The 20,840-nt window shown below is 46.3% G+C and overlaps 1 protein-coding gene across 1 annotated transcript in view; it reads right to left on the bottom strand.

The window, feature by feature from the left end:
* Positions 1-19,828, bottom strand: part of LOC137563442 (TRPM8 channel-associated factor homolog) — a 67,241-nt gene extending 47,413 nt beyond the window's left edge. The window contains exon 1 of the mRNA XM_068275880.1: positions 19,748-19,828. The gene's annotated coding sequence lies outside the window, so the exon portion shown is untranslated. The remainder of the gene's footprint in view (positions 1-19,747) is intronic.
* Positions 19,829-20,840: the final 1,012 nt, after the last annotated feature.

The raw sequence follows: 20,840 nt of genomic DNA, 5'->3' as shown, positions 1-20,840 counted from the left end.
CACACATGTGGTATCGCCGTACTCAGGAGAAGTAGTATAATGTGTTTTGTGGTGTATTTTTACACATACCCATGCTGGGTGGGAGAAATAACTCTGTAAATGGACAATTGTGTGTAAAAAAATGAAAACATTGTCATTTACAGAGATATTTCTCCCACCCAGCATGGGTATGTGTAAAAATACACCCCAAAACACATTATAGTACTTCTACTGAGTATGGCAATACCACATGTGTGGCACTTTTTTGCAGCCTAACTGCGCTAAGGGGTCCAAAGTCCAATGAGCACCTTTAGGCTTTACAGGGGTGCTTACAATTTAGCACCCCCCAAAATGTCAGGACAGTAAACACACCCCACAAATGACCCCATTTTGGAAAGTAGACACTTCAAGGTATTCAGAGAGGGGCATGGTGAGTCCGTGGCAGATTTCATTTTTTTTGTCGCAAGTTAGCAGAAATGGAAACTTTTTTTTTTTTTTTTTGTCACAAAGTGTCATTTTCCGCTTACTTGTAACAAAAAATAATATCTTCTATGAACTCACTATGCCTCTCAGTGAATACTTTGGGATGTCTTCTTTCCAAAATGGGGTCATTTGGGGGGTATTTATACTATCCTGGAATTCTAGCCCCTCATGAAACATGACAGGGGGTCAGAAAAGTCATAGATGCTTGAAAATGGGAAAATTCACTTTTTGCACCATAGTTTGTAAACGCTATAACTTTTACCCAAACCAATAAATATACACTGAATGGGTTTTTTTTTTATCAAAAACATGTTTGTCCACATTTTTCGCGCTGCATGTATACAGAAATTTTACTTTATTTGAAAAATGTCAGCACAGAAAGTTAAAAAAATCATTTTTTTGCCAAAATTCATGTCTTTTTTGATGAATATAATAAAAAGTAAAAATCGCAGGAGCAATCAAATAGCACCAAAAGAAAGCTTTATTAGTGACAAGAAAAGGAGCCAAAATTCATTTAGGTGGTAGGTTGTATGAGCGAGCAATAAACCGTGAAAGCTGCAGTGGTCTGAATGGAAAAAAAGTGCCTGGTCCTTAAGGGGTAGAAAGACTGTGGTCCTCAAGTGGTTAATAGTAGGGGCCAGTATTTTTCTAGAGATTTCCGGATGCCCGTGTGGTCACTGGAGAACCTGGTGATGAACGCCGGCTCTTGGATGTCGTCTGTCTGGATTGTTTTCTTTCTTTTCAGAAGGGTACCCCTTTCTGTGTTCCTTGCTCTGCGCTTGGCTTCTTTCACCAATTGTTTGGGAAAGTGTTTTTCTCTGAACTTGTTGGTCAATGTCTGTGCCTGGTTGTCAAACGCAGTGAGATCGGTACAGTTTTTTCTGATACGCAAAAATTGGCCAAATGGAATGTTGGTTTTTCATGGCTTATGATGATTGCTCCTGTAGTCTATATACGAGTTGGAGTCTACGGTTTTGAAATGGTTCCTTGACTTAATGGTGTGTTCTTCTGTGTATAATACTACGTCCAGATATTCTATTTGAGTATCATGAATGTTATGTGTGAAGGAGATGCCCCAGTCGTTGTCGTTCATATACTTGGTGAATTCTAGTATGGTGTCCATTTCTCCTTCCCATATCAGTATCAGGTCGTCTATGTATCTTCTATAATATACGATATGTGTTTTGAAAGGGTTGTCATACTTCAGATGTAGTTTTTCAAATAGACCCATAGTCAAATTAGCATAACTGGGGGCAAAACTGGCCCCCATCGCTGTGCCTCTCTCCTGTTGGTAAATATTATCCATAAATTTGAAGTAGTTGTGTGTGAGTATAAAATGAGTGGAGTTTATAAGGAAATACTTCTGTTTTAGTGGGATAGTCTCATCTTCACTTAAGAAGGACCACATGGCTCTTAGGCCAATACGATGGTGAATGTTTGAGTATAACGAGGCCACATCTAATGTCACCCATCTATAACTGCTCTTCCATGGTATATTCTGTAGTTCAGATAGCAATTGCGTTGAATCTTTCAAGTATGATGGAGGTTTTAGTACATATGGCTGCAGGTGTATGTCAATGAGTTCTGAAAGATGAGACGTCAGGGAATTGATTCCGGAGATTATCGGTCTTCCGGGTGGGTTTATCAGGGACTTGTGGATCTACGGTAGATGGTAGAAGTGAGCTGTGGTCGGCCTGTCAATTAATATGAATTCTCTCTCGTTCTTGCTAATGATGTTTTCATCTCTTGCCCAATCCGTCAACTTTTTTAGCTCTGTTCTGTAGTTCTTGGTTGGATCCGTTGGTAATACTATATAATAATTCGTATCGCTCAGAATTCTGATTGCTTCTCTGATGTAGTCCGTCCTATTCATAATAACTATCCCTCCTCCCTTGTCTGCTGCTTTGATGACTATCGAGTCATTGGATTTCAAAGTGTTGATGGCCATTGTCTCCTTTTTTGTGAGGTTTTGTTTCTTTTCGGTTTTCTCTAGGTTCCTGAAGTCCTCCAAGACCTGGGTGTAGAATCCCTCTATGTATGGGCCTTTCTGGGAGGTTGGGTAGAAGTCTGACTTATTCTTCAGGTTGGTATGGATGTAACGTTCCCGCGTTGAATCTTCATGGTCTATATTATCATCTATGGCATTATCAGAGTTCAGTATGATGGGTATGGGTGCTCCATTGGTTTAGTTCATAACGTTTTTAGTTTTTTTCATAGCAAAAAATCGTTTTAATGTCAATTTTCTTATAAAGCTATTCAGATCAATGAAAAGCTCATACAGATTAGCTGGCTTGGTTGGACAGAATGACAGGCCTCTACTCAGAACCGACTCCTCTGCATGTCTCAATTGGTAAGAGGAGAGGTTGAATATGGACCTTGGCCTATTTCCCTTTTCTTCCTGGCTCCCAATTTGGAGGGCGGTACCATGTCTAATCTTTTTGCCCCCTCTTTTGCCCCTTTTCCTCCTCCTTGGCCTGGTTTTGACTGAGCTCCCAATGCAGGTTGTCAAACGCAGTGAGATCGGTACAGTTTTTTCTGATACGCAAAAATTGGCCAAATGGAATGTTGGTTTTCCATGGCTTATGATGATTGCTCCTGTAGTCTATATACGAGTTGGAGTCTACGGTTTTGAAATGGTTCCTTGACTTAATGGTGTGTTCTTCTGTGTATAATACTACGTCCAGATATTCTATTTGAGTATCATGAATGTTATGTGTGAAGGAGATGCCCCAGTCGTTGTCGTTCTTATGCTTGGTGAATTCTAGTATGGTGTCCATTTCTCCTTCCCATATCAGTATCAGGTCGTCTATGTATCTTCTATAATATACGATATGTGTTTTGAAAGGGTAGTCATACTCCAGATGTAGTTTTTCAAATAGACCCATAGTCAAATTAGCATAACTGGGGGCAAAACTGGCCCCCATCGCTGTGCCTCTCTCCTGTTGGTAAATATTATCCATAAATTTGAAGTAGTTGTGTGTGAGTATAAAATGAGTGGAGTTTATAAGGAAATACTTCTGTTTTAGTGGGATAGTCTCATCTTCACTTAAGAAGGACCACATGGCTCTTAGGCCAATACAATGGTGAATGTTTGAGTATAACGAGGCCACATCTAATGTCACCCATCTATAACTGCTCTTCCATGGTATATTCTGTAGTTCAGATAGCAATTGCGTTGAGTCTTTCAAGTATGATGGAAGTTTTAGTACATATGGCTGCAGGTGTATGTCAATGAGTTCTGAAAGATGAGACGTCAGGGAATTGATTCCGGAGATTATCGGTCTTCCGGGTGGGTTTATCAGGGACTTGTGGATCTTCGGTAGATGGTAGAAGTGAGCTGTGGTCGGCCTGTCAATTAATATGAATTCTCTCTTGTTCTTGCTAATGATGTTTTCATCTCTTGCCCAATCCGTCAACTTTTTTAGCTCTGTTCTGTAGTTCTTGGTTGGATCCATTGGTAATACTATATAATAATCCGTATCGCTCAGAATTCTGATTGCTTCTCTGATGTAGTCCGTCCTATTCATAATAACTATCCCTCCTCCCTTGTCTGCTGCTTTGATGACTATCGAGTCATTGGATTTCAAAGTGTTGATGGCGATTGTCTCCTTTTTTGTGAGGTTTTGTTTATTTTCGGTTTTCTCTAGGTTCCTGAAGTCCTCCAAGACCTGGGTGTAGAATCCCTCTATGTATGGGCCTTTCTGGGAGGTTGGGTAGAAGTCTGACTTATTCTTCAGGTTGGTATGGATGTAACGTTCCCTCGTTGAATCTTCATGGTCTATATTATCATCTATGGCATTATCAGAGTTCAGTATGATGGGTATGGGTGCTCCATTGGTTCTGTTCATAACGTTTTTAGGTTTTTTCATAGCAAAAAATCGTTTTAATGTCAATTTTCTTATAAAGCTATTCAGATCAATGAAAAGCTCATACAGATTAGCTGGCTTGGTTGGACAGAATGACAGGCCTCTACTCAGAACCGACTCCTCTGCATGTCTCAATTGGTAAGAGGAGAGGTTGAATATGGACCTTGGCCTATTTCCCTTTTCTTCCTGGCTCCCAATTTGGAGGGCGGTACCATGTCTAATCTTTTTGCCCCCTCTTTTGCCCCTTTTCCTCCTCCTTGGCCTGGTTTTGACTGAGCTCCCAACGGGGATGAGATTGTAATTGGTTTCAGATGGCTCTCTGGATTAAGTATTTGTATCCTTGGTCTCAGCGGTGGTGTTTCTCCCAGGATCGTCGGAAGTTCTAAAAAAGAGCTCGATGAAGTGCCTCCTGTGGTGTTATATTCAGAGCTGCTGCTTACGTATTGTGAGGATTTGTAAATCCGACGATCCTGGGAGAAACACCACTGCTGGCACCAAGCAAACTAAAGAAACAGAAAACCAGAATTAGAACTGATCTACAAGACTCAGGAGCACATGGATTACAGAGGTGTAAAAGGAAAAAATGCCTATGCTGTAAAAAACTGGTGATTGGCCTGAACCAATTCAAATCCACAAACACAGGAGAAGTCTTCCCGATTAAAAACACAATAAGTTGTATTTCCCGGAACATAATCTACATGGTCACGTGCCCCTGCAACCTGCAATACATAGGAAGAACCACACAAACCTTAAGTAGCAGGTGGGGACAACACCGACGTAACATACAAAAAGGCTTCAACAAACATGGCCTATTCCGTCACTTCAAGGAGTTCCATAAGCAGGATCCCACCGAAGCGCGACTATGCCCCATAGAACAGATCTCAGAAGAAGCCATAGATCCGCACGGCTCACTTAGAGCCAGGGAGATGTATTGGGTCTTCAAATTGAGGACCCTCCAACCAGAGGGCCTAAACATCTGCCTAGAACATAACCTCTAATGACTAGGGCCAAAAGTCTATTAATCTGGAAACATAATCGATACCCGCTATATACAAATCAATCATCCGTAGTAATCCTTTCAATCATGAATTGTAATCATTACTCGCTATATACTAATCGTACATCCCTAGTATTCCTCTACTTCCACCCAGCACATAGAGCCGGAGAACCGGCTCACCCCCTCCAACAGAGCGCTCACGGCACTTAGGTTCTTGACAAGTTTTAACATAGTATCACCATACCTACTGCCCCCATAGAGCCCGGGGCATTTACTTTATGAAGACAACCACACTGGTCCCACCGCTGTATCTAAAAAATCAGGTTACATACTCAGAACAGGAATGTTTTAACCAGAGTTCAAATTGAAGAAGTAGGTCCTAGATCACTGTACTGTAAGACTTCTTAACATCTCTGTGGGCATATGAGGTATATTATTAGCCACAAATGCGAGTGCAAATATATGTATGGATTACCTTGACCTGCTTATTGACTTTCATCCATCCCTCGAGATACATTCTTTTAGTGTAGGGACACACAGTATTGCAACACCTCCATTGCCCATGGTTTCATACCCCCCCCCCTCCACTAGCCACCAGTCCCTCTGAGGTAGGCCCAAAAAGTGGTGCCCATGGGCAGACCACTCCATAGGACCACAGGAACCCCTTAAGCTTCCCGTTTAGACGGCCGTTAGCACCGGCCTACTTTAGGTCCATTCTTAAAAGGGCCATTGCGTGTAGTCCACCCTCCACGCTCCCATCACGCCTGCCCACCCCCTCTGCCCACACTTTAGGGTTGGTCAGTACCATCCCCGTGGGGACACCCTCCTCCATATGGAGCCCAACTGTGTTTTCCCCTGAGATCGACGCGCCCCCACTTAGCAGATCTCCTCTAGCTGTCTCTAACTATTCTAGCCCTCTACATCCACATCTTGGTCATATTTATGTCCTACACATATATACATATGTATATATTTATTATAGATATCCATATATACTTTTTATTCATGGGTGGTCACTGTGTTGGGCCCCCCCCGCTATCACACAATGGCCATTGCCCTCAGCTTCCCCTCCGCCGGCCCCCTAGAGGTCGGCCACGTCCTCACGCCAATCTCCAATATGACTGCGAGGCCACTTCCGCCCTCACAATCCATCGCGGCGTCACTCCACTCTAGCTCGTCCCTCCTTAGGTTGACTACGCGTCACCGCCCACATCCATCATGGCCGCTGCGGCACTTCCGCCCACACGACTCTTCGTCGCGCCGCCATCCTCCCATTGGCTCTTCCCATGGCCAACACTGTGCGTCATCACGCACTGCGCAACCCTTCCTGGCCCTCCCATTGGCACTTCCCATGGCCAACATCGTGCGTCATCACGCACTGCGCAACCCTTCCTGGCCCGACCATTCAAATATCTGACCGGGTGACGCGCACAGGCAACCACAGGCGCATCCGGATTTTTGCACAGCCACTTAGCCGGTAAGATTGCTACCATCACATACCCGACTGGGTCTGGTTTCCTTCCACCCCTCTGTTCCTTCCTCCACACCCCCCCTCCCCTTCCCCCCCCCCTTTTTAAAAATAGCTCCCTATACTACAAGTCTCCCGCATATTCCCACCCAATTCCCTCTCCCCCCTCATCCTCTCCTAAACTTGTTATACCAGGTTATACCACCTACAGAGTCACACACATATATGTAATTATATATGTATATGCGTACTTCCTTCCCAAAACCTGCTGCACTAGGGCCAACCACCCATAGATAGACACATATATACATATATGGGTATACAGTCAAAAGTTTAGATACCACTACTAATTTATTAAAGAATGTCTATCTTCCTAAGAACTTCCATCACTATAGATCTGCAGCTATACTCCCTGCTTTTGAACTACAGAAATATTTTTATTGTTTTAGGTCATACCCAATACCACCTGTACACTATGGAAATGCTAGCCTTTCTTATATTAATCTATCATATTGGATAATACATGCGTGACATTGAATATTATTGTCTGTAAATGTCCTCTAGTGTATTAATACATGCATAGCAATGAATATCATTGTCTGTAAATGTCTTTTTTTCTGTATCCACACTGTGGTTTTAATTTGTAATTTGCTGTGTTCTTATGCATTGCTTATGGCTACAAAAGTTCTGAGCGCCACTTCATGTTTTTATTTTTCATCAAGGCACTCACTTGACCTGAGAAAGCGGCTTACGCCGAGAAACGCGTTGTCATAGTGCTGTTCGCATTTAATAAATGAAATTATATTTTATTGCATATATTTTATTGCATTTTATTAAGAAACTTTGATTTTATTCTTCTGGAAAAACACTTCCCTTAAATCGTGATCTTCCTCAAATTGAAGATCTAGTTCTGATTCCAATTGGGCGCCTCCAACCTTCCAAATTTATTATTTTTCAGTTTTTGGCCATTATAGCTATACATGCTACCATAATTAAAACCTATGTATTTTATTTGCCCATGTGTCCCGCTTATTACACTATTTAAATTATCTCCCAATCATAATGTATGGCGTCAATATTTTATTTGGAAATAAAGGTGCATTTTTTCAGTTTTGCATCCATCACTATTTACAAGCTTATAATTTAAAAAAATGTTGGTAATATACCCTCTTCACATGCATATTAAAAAATTCAGACCCTTAGGTAACTATTTATGTTTTCCATGAATCATAAGGAGGACAGGAAACTTTTTTTTTTCTTCAGAAAGATTGCGGGTTCTTAAAGAAGCCATTGGTCTTTCTACCAGGGACTTAGATCAATGAATGGGAACTATGTTCCCATTCACTGATCTCCGGGCTAGCGGGGGGCAGTGCGGGAGTAAGCGGGAGCGCGCAGCAGCAGCCTTTTGGACATGACAGTCACGTCCAAAAGGCAAAAATAGTTAAAGGGCAACTGAAGTGAGAGTTATATGGAGGCTGCCATATTTATTTCCTTTTAAACAATACCAGTTGCCTGGCAGCTCTGCTGATTTTCAGCCTCTAATACATTTAGTCGTAAATGCACGCAGCAGATCAGGTGTTTCTGACGTTATTGTCAGATCTGACAAGATTAGCTGCATGCTTGTTTCTGGTGTTATTCAGACACTACTGCAGCCAAATAGATCATCAGGGCTGCCAAGCAATTGGTATTGTTTAAAAATAAATAAATATGGGAGCCTTCATATTCACTTCAGTTGTCCTTTAACCACCCTGGCATTTGATTAGTTTGCGGCGCTCGGCCGCGGGTGGGTTTTTTCACATTTTTTTTATCATGTAGCTAGCCTAGCGCTAGCTACATGATTCCCCCCTCCCTGCGCCATCCCTCCCACCCCTCTGATCGCCGCCGGCGATCATACCCAACAGGAAATCCCGCTCTGAACGGGATTTCCTGTTAGCGCTTCACTTGTCGCCATGGCGACAATCGGAATGACGTCATCGACGTCGTGACGTCAGGGGGAGTCCCGATCCTCCAGTTAGTGCAGCCTGGCGGTAATTGGCCAGGCTGCGCAATGGGTCTGGGGGGGCCCTCTTTCGCGTCGTGTAGTGGCAGAATGGCGGCGGCGATCGAGTGAAACATGCAGCTAGCAAAGTTAAGAGGTTAAGAAGTATTAATCACTTTGCAGCAGCTCCTATTTTAAAATTCAGAGATCCAAGGATAGAACAAATAAACCTCTCTAAGCTGCGGAGATTATCAATACTGCTGCTTCTCGTCTTCTGATCTTGGATAGCCTTAAACCTTCATAAGTGAGCTTAACACTGTGAAGAAATACAAGTCTGTGACAGCTGCATGTTCTGCCTCATGAAAGAACAGTACTCTGATTCGGAGAAAATCCCAGTGACTACCTGGACCTATATGTATCTTGCCATACCGATGAGTGAAGTTACAAAAAGTAGTTTGCTCCATTGTTTTTTTGTAAACCAGTCTAATATTTTAAGTCTTTCACATTCAGAAACTTTGTTGAAAAAAAGTGAAAGATGAAAGTGGTCTTTAAAACCCTTTTAGTGATCTTCAGTCCAACGAACTTCGGCTTCCCTTACCTGTTGGCCAGTCGCTATGCAGTGTGCTAGCTGCCCAGGCTCAGGCTGCTATGAAAACATGTATGGTTTTCAGTCCATATTGTCTATAAAAACACTGCATGTCTGGGAGATAAGATTACATAATGTGATCTCGCAAATTTTGCAAATTGGAGCAATCTGTGCTTAAATCGATGCTGCCTTCCCTGTATAGGCAAAAAGTATGTATCCGTAAGAGATACATTGGATCTCTATATCAATGTTTTGAAATCTACTGCCACTTTCTCAAAGTATCTATTTGTATATATAAGAGCACTCTAGCCTTCTTACAAGCACCACCTTTCACCCATCGTGGGTAGCAACTCACCTGATTGTATTGACCACTATTAGACTTGTCAATAATGGCTTTAGTAACTTTAACGATCAGTGTAGCAACACAGATGTCTGATTATGTGTGATCTGCAGAATCACCAATAATACAGACAATATACCTGATTATATGGTGATCTGCAGAATCACCAATAATGCAAGTATAGCTAACAGGATAATGCAATAGTGAATAGTGCTTGGTGCAACAGTAACAGAGTAGAATAACTAGGCCTCACCAGAGGAGCTGGTGGGCACTATAGAACACAGTATCGGATAGATAGATAGAACCTCACCAGAGGAGCTGGTGGGAACTATTAGAACACAGTAACTGGCTAGTTTGGCAGAACCTCACCAGGGGAGCTGGTGGGTACTGTTTAGAACACAGTAACTGACTAGTTTGGCAGAACCTCATCAGAGGAGCTGGTGGGTACTATTAGAACACAGTTACTGACTAGATGCAGAACCTCACCAGAGGAGCTGGTGGGTACTATTAGAACACAGTTACTGACTAGTTTGTCAGAACCTCACCAGAGGAGCTGGTGGGTACTGTTAGAACACAGTTACTGACTAGTTTGGCAGAACCTCACCAGAGGAGCTGGTGGGTACTGTTAGAACACAGTTAGAACACAGTAACTGACTAGTTTGGCAGAACCAAGAGGAACCAAGAGAGTAGTAAGTATTCAGGCAGAGTTTCAGCAACTAGATCAGATGGGCAGAGGTACAGAATCAATAAGCAAGAGCAGAGTCAGAGATAGCCAGAGTCATACACAGAGTATCAAATATACAGTAATAATAATAATCCTAGTCTTGTGTGAAATCCCTGGTTTCCTCCCAGATCAAGCACTAGCGGATACTAGTCTAAGGTCTGAGCGCTAACACGTATGTATTCGCAACCGCAGACAGATTGCGAGTGAGCAGGGAAGGCTTAAGAAGCAGAGGAGACCTCACAGCCGCGCCCACCAATAATCAACCAATCCAGAGCGGTGTGAGTCCCCTCTGACGTCAGCCGACCAGCGGGTCAGCTGACGCGCCTCCTCCCAGCATAAAGGTCCTGTCTACACGCGCGGCCGCGCGATACAGCAACCCTCTGTGTAAATGACAATTCCGTCCTCGGCGTGCTAGACGCCGAATGAAAGGAAAACACCTCTGAACAGGGACCCGAGGCGGCTGCGGAGACACCCGGCGTGCCCGCAGCCGCAGATGTTACAGTACCCCCCCCCCCCCCCTTGAGGCGTAGACTCCAGACACGGGACACCAAGTCTGTCAGGATGCAGCCTATGGAACTCTTCTCTAAGTTCTTCCGCATGCATACGATGACTAGGGACCCAAGATCTCTCCTCAGGCCCATACCCCCTCCAATGAACCAGGTATTGTACAGAGTTGCGCACAAACCGAGAATCCAAAATTCTGCTCTATCTCATACTCAGGTTCCCCATCAATCACCACAGGGAGGGGGGGGGGGGGGGGGGGGGGGAGAGGAATCCACATGTACTGCGGGTTTTAACAAAGACACCTGAAATGTCTTAACACCTTTCCAACCGGATGGAAGTGAAACAGCATATGTGACCCTATTGATTCTCTTGGAGACAGGGTATGGGCCTATATATCTAGGACCCAATTTAGCAGAGGGCTGCTTCAGAGCCAAATTTCGAGTAGACACCCACACCAGGTCCCCCAGTGCAAAGTCCCACTCTCCCAAACGTCTCCTGTCAGCCTGTTTTTTCTGGGTCACAAAAGCCTTCTTGAGATTTTTCTGAACCAAAGCCCAGATCTCTTTGAAGGTTCCCTGCCACTCCTCCAGTGCTGGGAAAGGAGATGCCACCACAGGCAAAGAAGAAAACTTAGGAGATCTCCCCGTCACAATCTGAAACGGAGAGAACCCTGAGGAAGAACTCTTCTAATTATTATGGGCAAATTCTGCAAACGGCAAGAATTTGGTCCACTTAGTCTGGGCGTCAGCCACATAACATCTCAGAAACTGTTCTAGGGACTGGTTAACCCTTTCTGTTTAGCCATTCCTCTGTGGGTGGTAGCCGGAGTAGAATGATAGGTTCATGCCCAGATGATTACAAAAAGCCCTCCAGAATTTGGAGACGAACTGGACTCCCCTATCTGACACCACATTCTCAGGGATACCATGTAAACGAAAAATGTGGTGAATGAAGAGCTCTGGCAGTTCTGGAGCAGAAGGGAGTCCGTCCAAAGGAATGAAATGGGCCATCTTAAACCTATCGACTACCACCCATATGACAGTTTTTCCCTGAGACCTAGGTAGTTCCCCTGTAAAGTCCATGGACAAGTGTGTCCATGGCTGTTCTGGCACAGGTAGTGACTGTAAGGTGCCAATGGGAGCTTGTCTGGAGGGTTTACTCCTGACACAAACGGAACAGCTCCCCACAAAGTCCATACAGTCAGACACAATGGTGGGCCACCAAACACATCTGTCCAATAACTCCTGCGTACGGGCAATGCCAGGATGACCTGCATTCATATGGGAATGAAACACATGAAGAATCTTAAATCTGAACTGGAGGGGTACAAGTAGAACTCCATCTGGTTTCCCTTCAGGGACTTCCTGCTGAAATGGGCTCAGTCTCCCTGGGCCTCACTATCAGTGGAACCAGAGGAGTGAGACGGTAACCCCTCCACTTGGATCTCGGTAGCCCCCACTGTGACCTTCTCCAAACAATGATGATGACAGTATGAGGACCAGGCGAACAATTGTCTGGAACCCCAGCCAATCTGAGGAGAGTGCTTTCTATGCCACGGCATACCGAGAATCACTGTGGAGGTGGACATCTCCAGAACCAAAAACTGTATCTGTTCTTTATGCAACACCCCCAACTGACACAGTAATAACGGAGTCTGAGTGAGTGGTAATTTCCCTTGCAATGGTGAATCATCCATTGCAGTCACTATAATCTGACGTCCCACAGGAAGGAGAGGAAAACCAAACTTAATGGCAAAGTCATATGCCATAACATTAATTGCAGAACCCGAGTCTGGGTGGAATGGACTTGATCCTCCCTAGTTATATAACACGGGAGAAGTAAACGCTTATTCTTTAGAGGTAAGACTGGACCGCCTAGGGTAGTACCTCCAGCTAAACCTAGGCAATGGGGTTTTCCGCCTTCTTAGGACAATTCGCTACAATATGCCCCTTCTCTGCACAATAGAGACAGAGTTTCTCGGTACGCCTCCTGTTCTTCTCCACCTCAGTGAGCTTAGACTGTCCAATTTGCATTTGCTCATCAGGCGGAGGAGAAGGAGGAACAGGAGGAGAAAACACACCAGAAGCAAGTCTCCCTGATGTTCTGCCTCGAGTCTGCCTCTGGTATCGCACTTCTGTTTAGTGAACCCGCCACTGCATACCTGTTCTGTTCAGTGAACCCACCGCATCAGTGCGCATACCTGTGCAGTTAAGTGAACCCGCCACTGCATACCTGTTCTGTTCAGTGGACCCACCACTGCATACCTGTTCTGTTTAGTGAACCGCCACTGTATACCTGTTCTGTTTAGTGAACCCGCCACTGCATACCTGTTCTGTTCAGTGAACCCACCGCATCAGTGCGCATACCTGTGCAGTTAAGTGAACCCGCCACTGCATACCTGTTCTGTTCAGTGAACCCACCGCATCAGTGCGCATACCTGTGCAGTTAAGTGAACCCGCCACTGCATACCTGTTCTGTTCAGTGGACCCGCCACTGCATACCTGTTCTGTTTAGTGAACCGCCACTGTATACCTGTTCTGTTTAGTGAACCCGCCACTGCATACCTGTTCTGTTCAGTGAACCCACCGCATCAGTGCGCATACCTGTGCAGTTAAGTGAACCCGCCACTGCATACCTGTTCTGTTCAGTGGACCCGCCACTGCATACCTGTTCTGTTTAGTGAACCGCCACTGTATACCTGTTCTGTTTAGTGAACCCGCCACTGCATACCTGTTCTGTTCAGTGAACCCACCGCATCAGTGCGCATACCTGTGCAGTTGTTCTGTTTAGTGAACCCGCCACTGCATACCTGTTCTGTTCAGTGAACCCACCGCATCAGTGCGCATACCTGTTCTGTTTAGTGAACCCGCCACTGCATACCTGTTCTGTTCAGTGAACCCACCGCATCAGTGCGCATACCTGTGCAGTTAAGTGAACCCGCCACTGCATACCTGTTCTGTTCAGTGGACCCACCACTGCATACCTGTTCTGTTTAGTGAACCGCCACTGTATACCTGTTCTGTTTAGTGAACCCGCCACTGCATACCTGTTCTGTTCAGTGAACCCACCGCATCAGTGCGCATACCTGTGCAGTTAAGTGAACCCGCCACTGCATACCTGTTCTGTTCAGTGGACCCGCCACTGCATACCTGTTCTGTTTAGTGAACCGCCACTGTATACCTGTTCTGTTTAGTGAACCCGCCACTGCATACCTGTTCTGTTCAGTGAACCCACCGCATCAGTGCGCATACCTGTGCAGTTAAGTGAACCCGCCACTGCATACCTGTTCTGTTCAGTGGACCCGCCACTGCATACCTGTTCTGTTTAGTGAACCGCCACTGTATACCTGTTCTGTTTAGTGAACCCGCCACTGCATACCTGTTCTGTTCAGTGAACCCACCGCATCAGTGCGCATACCTGTGCAGTTAAGTGAACCCGCCACTGCATACCTGTTCTGTTCAGTGGACCCGCCACTGCATACCTGTTCTGTTTAGTGAACCGCCACTGTATACCTGTTCTGTTTAGTGAACCCGCCACTGCATACCTGTTCTGTTCAGTGAACCCACCGCATCAGTGTGCATACCTGTGCAGTTAAGTGAACCCGCCACTGCATACCTGTTCTGTTCAGTGGACCCGCCACTGCATACCTGTTCTGTTTAGTGAACCGCCACTGTATACCTGTTCTGTTTAGTGAACCCGCCACTGCATACCTGTTCTGTTCAGTGAACCCACCGCATCAGTGCGCATACCTGTGCAGTTAAGTGAACCCGCCACTGCATACCTGTTCTGTTCAGTGAACCCACCGCATCAGTGCGCATACCTGTGCAGTTAAGTGAACCCGCCACTGCATACCTGTTCTGTTCAGTGGACCCGCCACTGCATACCTGTTCTGTTTAGTGAACCGCCACTGTATACCTGTTTTGTTTAGTGAACCCACCACTGCATACCTGTTCTGTTCAGTGGACCCGCCACTGCATACCTGTTCTGTGAACCCGCCACTGTATACCTGTTCTGTTCAGTGAACCCACCGCATCAGTGCGCATACCTGTGCAGTTAAGTGAACCCACCTACCTACGTGAGTGCACGCAGTGTGATATACCACTCCGTGCATACCCGATATGGACAAAACAGGTAGAGGAAGAGGTAGTGGCAGAGCCAGAGGAAGGCCACCCGGCAGGTCTGCGCGAGGTCGTGTAAATGTAATTTCGTGTGGACCTGACCCACAGTACAGTACTCGGAAGAAGGCACGTCCCATCACCTCCCAAGATTGTCAGGACGTGGTTGAGTATTTAGCGACACAGAACACCTCATCTTGCTCAGCCACCAGTGCTACTACTAGCACCACTTCCGCTGCATTTGACACTTCGCAAGAATTATTTAGTGGTGAAATCACTGATGCACAGCCATTGTTGTTACAGCCAGATGAATTTTCACCAGCTCATATGTCTGAGTTACGCGGCAACATTATGGATGTAACGTGTAAGGAGGATGAAGGACCTACTGATGTTGGTGCATGTTTGGATTTGTCTGAGGCAAGCGAAGCTGGGCAGGATGATTACGATGATGACGATGATAGGGATCCTCTGTATGTACCCAATAGAGGAGATGAAGAGGGGGACAGTTCAGAGGGGGAGTCAGAGAGTAGGAGGAGGAGAGAAGTTGCTGAAAGAAGCTGGGGCAGCTCTTCGTCAGAAACAGCTGGTGGCAGTGTCTGGCACCATGTATTGCCACCTATGTACAGCCAGCCAACTTGCCCTTCAGCATCAGCTGCTGAGGTCCCCATAGTGCCCACATCCCAGGGTGGCTCAGCGGTGTGGAAATTTTTTAATGTGTGTGCCTCAGATCGGACCAAAGCCATCTGTTCGCTCTGCCAACAAAAATTGAGCCGTGGAAAGGCCAACACTCACGTAGGGACAAGTGCCTTACGAAGGCACCTGGAGAAAAGGCACAAACAGCAATGGGATGGCCACCTGAGCAAAAGCAGCAGCAGCACACAAAAGCAAAGCCACCCTCCTTCTCCTCTTCCTCCTCCATCAGGTGCATTATCTGCTTCTGCCGCTTTCTCCCTTCCACCTTCACAGGCACCCTCCTCCACTCCGCCTCTGCCCTTGAGCGGTTCCTGCTCCTCTGCCCACAGCAGCAGTCAGGTGTCCATGAAGGAAATGTTTGAGCGGAAGAAGCCAATTTCGGCCAGTCACCCCCTTGCCCGGCGTCTGACAGCTGGCGTGGCGGAACTGTTAGCTCGGCAGCTGTTACCATACCGGCTGGTGGACTCTGAGGCCTTCCGTAAATTTGTGGCCATCGGAACACCGCAGTGGAAGATGCCAGGCCGCACTTATTTTTCGAGAAAGGCCATACCCCAACTGCACCGTGAAGTTGAGAGGCAAGTGGTGTCATCTCTTGCGAAGAGCGTTGGGTCAAGGGTACACCTGACCACGGATGCCTGGTCTGCCAAGCACGGGCAGGGCCGCTACATTACCTACACAGCCCATTGGGTGAACCTGGTGGTGAACGATGGCAAGCAGGGCGCAGCGGACCAAATTGTGACACCTCCACGGCTTGCAGGCAGGCCTCCTGCCACCTCCTCTCCTCCTGCTACATGCTCTTCGCTGTCCTCCTCCTCCTTGGCTGAGTGGCAGTTCTCCTCTCCAGCTACACAGCCCCAGCTCCGCAGGGCCTATGCTGCATGCCAGGTACGACGGTGTCACGCCATCTTAGACATGGCTTGTCTCAAAGCGGAGAGTCACACTGGAGCAGCTCTCCTGGCTGCTCTTAAGAAACAGGTGGATGAGTGGCTGACCCCGCACCACCTGGAGATAGGCAACGTGGTGTGCGACAACGGCAGCAATCTGCTTGCCGCTTTGCATATGGGGAAGCTGACACACATACCCTGCATGGCACATGTCATGAATCTAGTGGTTCAAAGATTTGTGGCAAAGTACCCTGGCTTAGCGAATGTCCTGAAGCAGGCCAGGAAGTTCTGTGGGCATTTGAGGCGGTCTTACACAGCCATGGCACGCTTTGCGGAAATTCAGCGCAAAAACAACATGCCGGTGAGACGCCTCATTTGCGATAGCCCGACTCGCTGGAACTCGACCCTGCTCATGTTCTCCCGCCTGCTAGAACAGAAGAAAGCCGTGACCCACTACCTCTACAACTACAGTAGAATGAAACAGTCTGGGAAGATGGGGATGTTCTGGCCCGACAACTGGACACTGATGAAGAATGCATGCAGGCTCATGCGGCCGTTTGAGGAGGTGACCAACCTGGTGAGCCGCAGTGAGGGCACCATCAGCGACTTAATTCCCTACGCTTACTTCTTGGAGCGTGCTGTGCGTAGAGTGGCGGATGAAGCTGTGAATGAGCGTGACCAGGAACCGTTACGGCAGGAACAGGCATGGGACCAATTTTCATCAGACCCAGCTGTTTCCTCAACACCTGCGGCAGCACAGAGGGGGGAGGAGGAGGAAGAAGAGAAGTCGTGTGCAGAAGACGAATCAGACTCAGAGGATGATGAGCAAGGTGTTTCTTTGGGGGAGGAGGAGGAGGAGGGGACAGCGGCAGGAGAACAACCTCAGCAGGCATCGCAAGGGGCTTGTGCTGCTCAACCTTCCCGTGGTATTGTTCGCGGCTGGGGGGAGGAGGTTGACTTACCTGACGTCACTGAGGAAGAGCAAGAGGAGATGGAGGGTACTGGATCCGACTTTGTGCAGATGTCGTCTTTTATGCTGTCCTGCCTGTTGAGGGACCCCCGTATAAAAAACCTCAAGGGGAATGAGCTGTACTGGGTGGCCACACTACTAGACCCTCGGTACAGGCACAAAGTGGCGGACCTGTTACCAACTCACCGGAAGGTGGAAAGGATGCAGCACATGCAGAACCAGCTGTCAACTATGCTTTACAATGCCTTTAAGGGTGATGTGACGGCACAACGCCAGCAAGGTACCACTGCCACTAATCCTCCTCCCGTGTCCACGCAGTCAAAGACAGGACGCTTCAGCGATCTCATGGTGATGTCGGACATGCGGACGTTCTTTAGTCCAACGCCTCGCCGTAGCCCTTCCGGATCCACCCTCCACCAACGCCTGGAATGGCAGGTAGCCGACTACCTGGCCTTAAGTGTGGATGTAGACACTGCTGTGAACAGCGATGAGGAACCCTTGAACTACTGGGTGCGCAGGCTTGACCTGTGGCCAGAGCTGTCCCAATTTGCCATCCAACTTCTCTCCTGCCCTGCCGCAAGCGTCCTCTCAGAAAGGACCTTCAGCGCAGCTGGAGGCATTGTCACAGAGAAGAGAAGTCGCCTAAGTCACAAAAGTGTTAAGTACCTCACCTTTATCAAAATGAATGAGGCATGGATCCCGGAGGGCTGCTGCCCGCCCCAAGACTAAGTCAGTCCCCGCACATACAGCATCTCTGCCTGCACGCCGTGTGACTGGCTGCCTGGCCTGCCCCAAGAAGACTAAGTCGCTCCCAGTCCCTCCACACAGCATGTCTGCCTGCAGGCCGCTTGACTACCTTCTCCGCCACCACCAACAGGGTCCGGGACTCCAGGCGGATTGCTGAATTTTTTAGGCCGCTGCTAGCAGCGGCCGCTGTAATAATTTTTCGGGTGCGTGTACATGACTGCCTAATTTTTCTGGCTGCACTGCGGGCAGCTGCAACAACAAAAGAAAAGGCATGTACATGCGCCCATTCCCCTTCGTGATCATTACCTTGCCGTGGTGAAGGGGCTTGCGTATCACAATGGAGCAATGACCGGCGCCTAGATGAGTGTCTCGGGGGGCACACCCACGATAATAAGGTCGTTGCCTCATTGTGGTCAGACCAAATTTGATCAGCTGGACAGTCACTGTTCTGTCATTCAGCTACATCAGCCAGGTGACCATATGGGCTGTAAAGCCACCAAAACCTGCACTCTCGCCATGGTGCGCACCAGTAAAGCACGGCCGTCACTACACAAACAGCTGTTTGCGGTGCGTTACACGATGAGTTTGGTGTGTCAGTGTGAAGCAGTACCTTAATTACACTACCTGATTGATGTATACACATGCAAGATGTTTGAAAGCACTTTAGGCCTGTCATTTAGCATTCAATGTGATTTCTGCCCTTAAAACGCTGCTTTGCGTCAAATCCAGATTTTTCCCGGGGACTTTTGGCATGTATCCCACTCCGCCATCCCCCCCTCCAGGTGTTAGACCCCTTGAAACATCTTTTCCATCACTTTTGTGGCCAGCATAATTATTTTTTTTTTCAAAGTTCGCATCCCCATTGAAGTCTATTGCGGTTCGCGAACTTTAACGCGAACCGAACCTTTCGCGAAAGTTCGCGAACCCGGTTCGCGAACCGAAAATTGGAGGTTCGGCCCAACTCTACCAGGCAACTGGTATTGTTTAAAAGGCAGCCTCCATCTACTTCTCACTTCAGGTTCCCACTTTAAGGTAGAAAAAAATAGGTAATCTGTTGTGAATCAAACCCACTGTGTCTGTTTTTAAGCTGAGTGATGTGGAAACACATTACAACTGACAACACTTGTTAATCAATTTGCTAGTTCACATCTAATGGGTTTTTCCATTAGCAGAACTGTTTGTATTTTTGCACACATTTGCAGCTGCACATACTTTTCAAGGTATACAGACACCCATTTCTGGTGTTGAAAAGTCCAAAACAAAAACCACAGGTGAGCCTGGTTTATAGTGTGACGGAAGCTGAACAAAAATTGGTAGCCAATATGTAATGAAAAGATTGTGGAGAGAGAGAAATAGAGTGAGAAAGAGAAAAAGAGTGAGTGAGTTATAGTGCATGTAGCTAATTATACTTACTTGATAGTGCAGCTGGAGCAACAGATGAGCTGTGAGTGCGGAGCTGTATACAGGATACTCTGAAGCTGTAACTGGTTTCTAACCACTTTCCAAGTGAGTGAAAAGGCAGAAGGAAGGGTTTAAGTACGGTATCTATTATTGGCCCATGTGATTGGTCCATCACATACTTTCCTGAGTCATAACAAAAAAACTTGAGCTCAGAACTCTCAACAAAAAATAATATTTTTTATTTAAACAAAAGCAAATATGTCAAAAGAAGAAAAATGAAAAATGGTGCAAATTGCCTCAAAGGGTTTATAAACTAAATATGTAATAATTAAATCCTATGGGGCACCTGATTCTCTTGCAGTGTTTATCACAAGGTTTCCCAAGGACCTGAGAGTCGCATAAAATCCAGTGTCAAAAAAGAAAAAGTGTAATTTCCAGAAAGGGGCATTTGTAATAATCTGAATGTCCACCATTAGGGATTGAATGAATAAGTATTGGGATTGCATCTTGCCCACTAGTCCTCACTGCTATATGCAGACCCCATAGACTTTACCAGCTTTAACGATTCACAACTGGCTTCATTAAAATGAAAAGTAAGAAAGTGGACATTTTCTTTTCCATCGTATTGCTTGATGGGTAGGCCACTAAAGCCATTATTAAAATAAATACTCTATGCAGTGGCCACACAGTGTAATACCCAGCAACAAGGAGCCTGTGTGTGACCATGTACAAATGTGCAGTATATGAGGAAAATGACTATTAATAATAATAATAATAATAATAATAATAAAAAGGACCCTCTTCTAAGCTTTATTAACCCCTTCATCAGCTGCGCAGGTTGGGTGGTTAGGAAAGTAGAACCTGCAAGCATGGGGCTCCACTCCTCAGCCAATACCTACAGTATCCACACAGCTATTAACATGGTTGAGGCTTATCTGAATTTCAAGCCACCAATGATATAACCCAGGCACATCACTCTGCCACAGCATCCAACTAGGTCTGTAAATTACTGTTGCTGTTGAAATCCGGGTTTCCTGATTCAGAAACCTGGATAATGCCTTGCACAAATACTTCAGAACCATCACTTGCCGATACAGTCACAAAG

This window comes from Hyperolius riggenbachi, chromosome 3 (genome assembly GCF_040937935.1).
Source record: "Hyperolius riggenbachi isolate aHypRig1 chromosome 3, aHypRig1.pri, whole genome shotgun sequence".
NCBI classification, from domain to species: Eukaryota; Metazoa; Chordata; class Amphibia; order Anura; family Hyperoliidae; genus Hyperolius; species Hyperolius riggenbachi.
The sequence above is the reverse complement of the archived record's forward strand: the minus strand, read 5'-3'. Positions and strand labels throughout refer to the sequence as shown.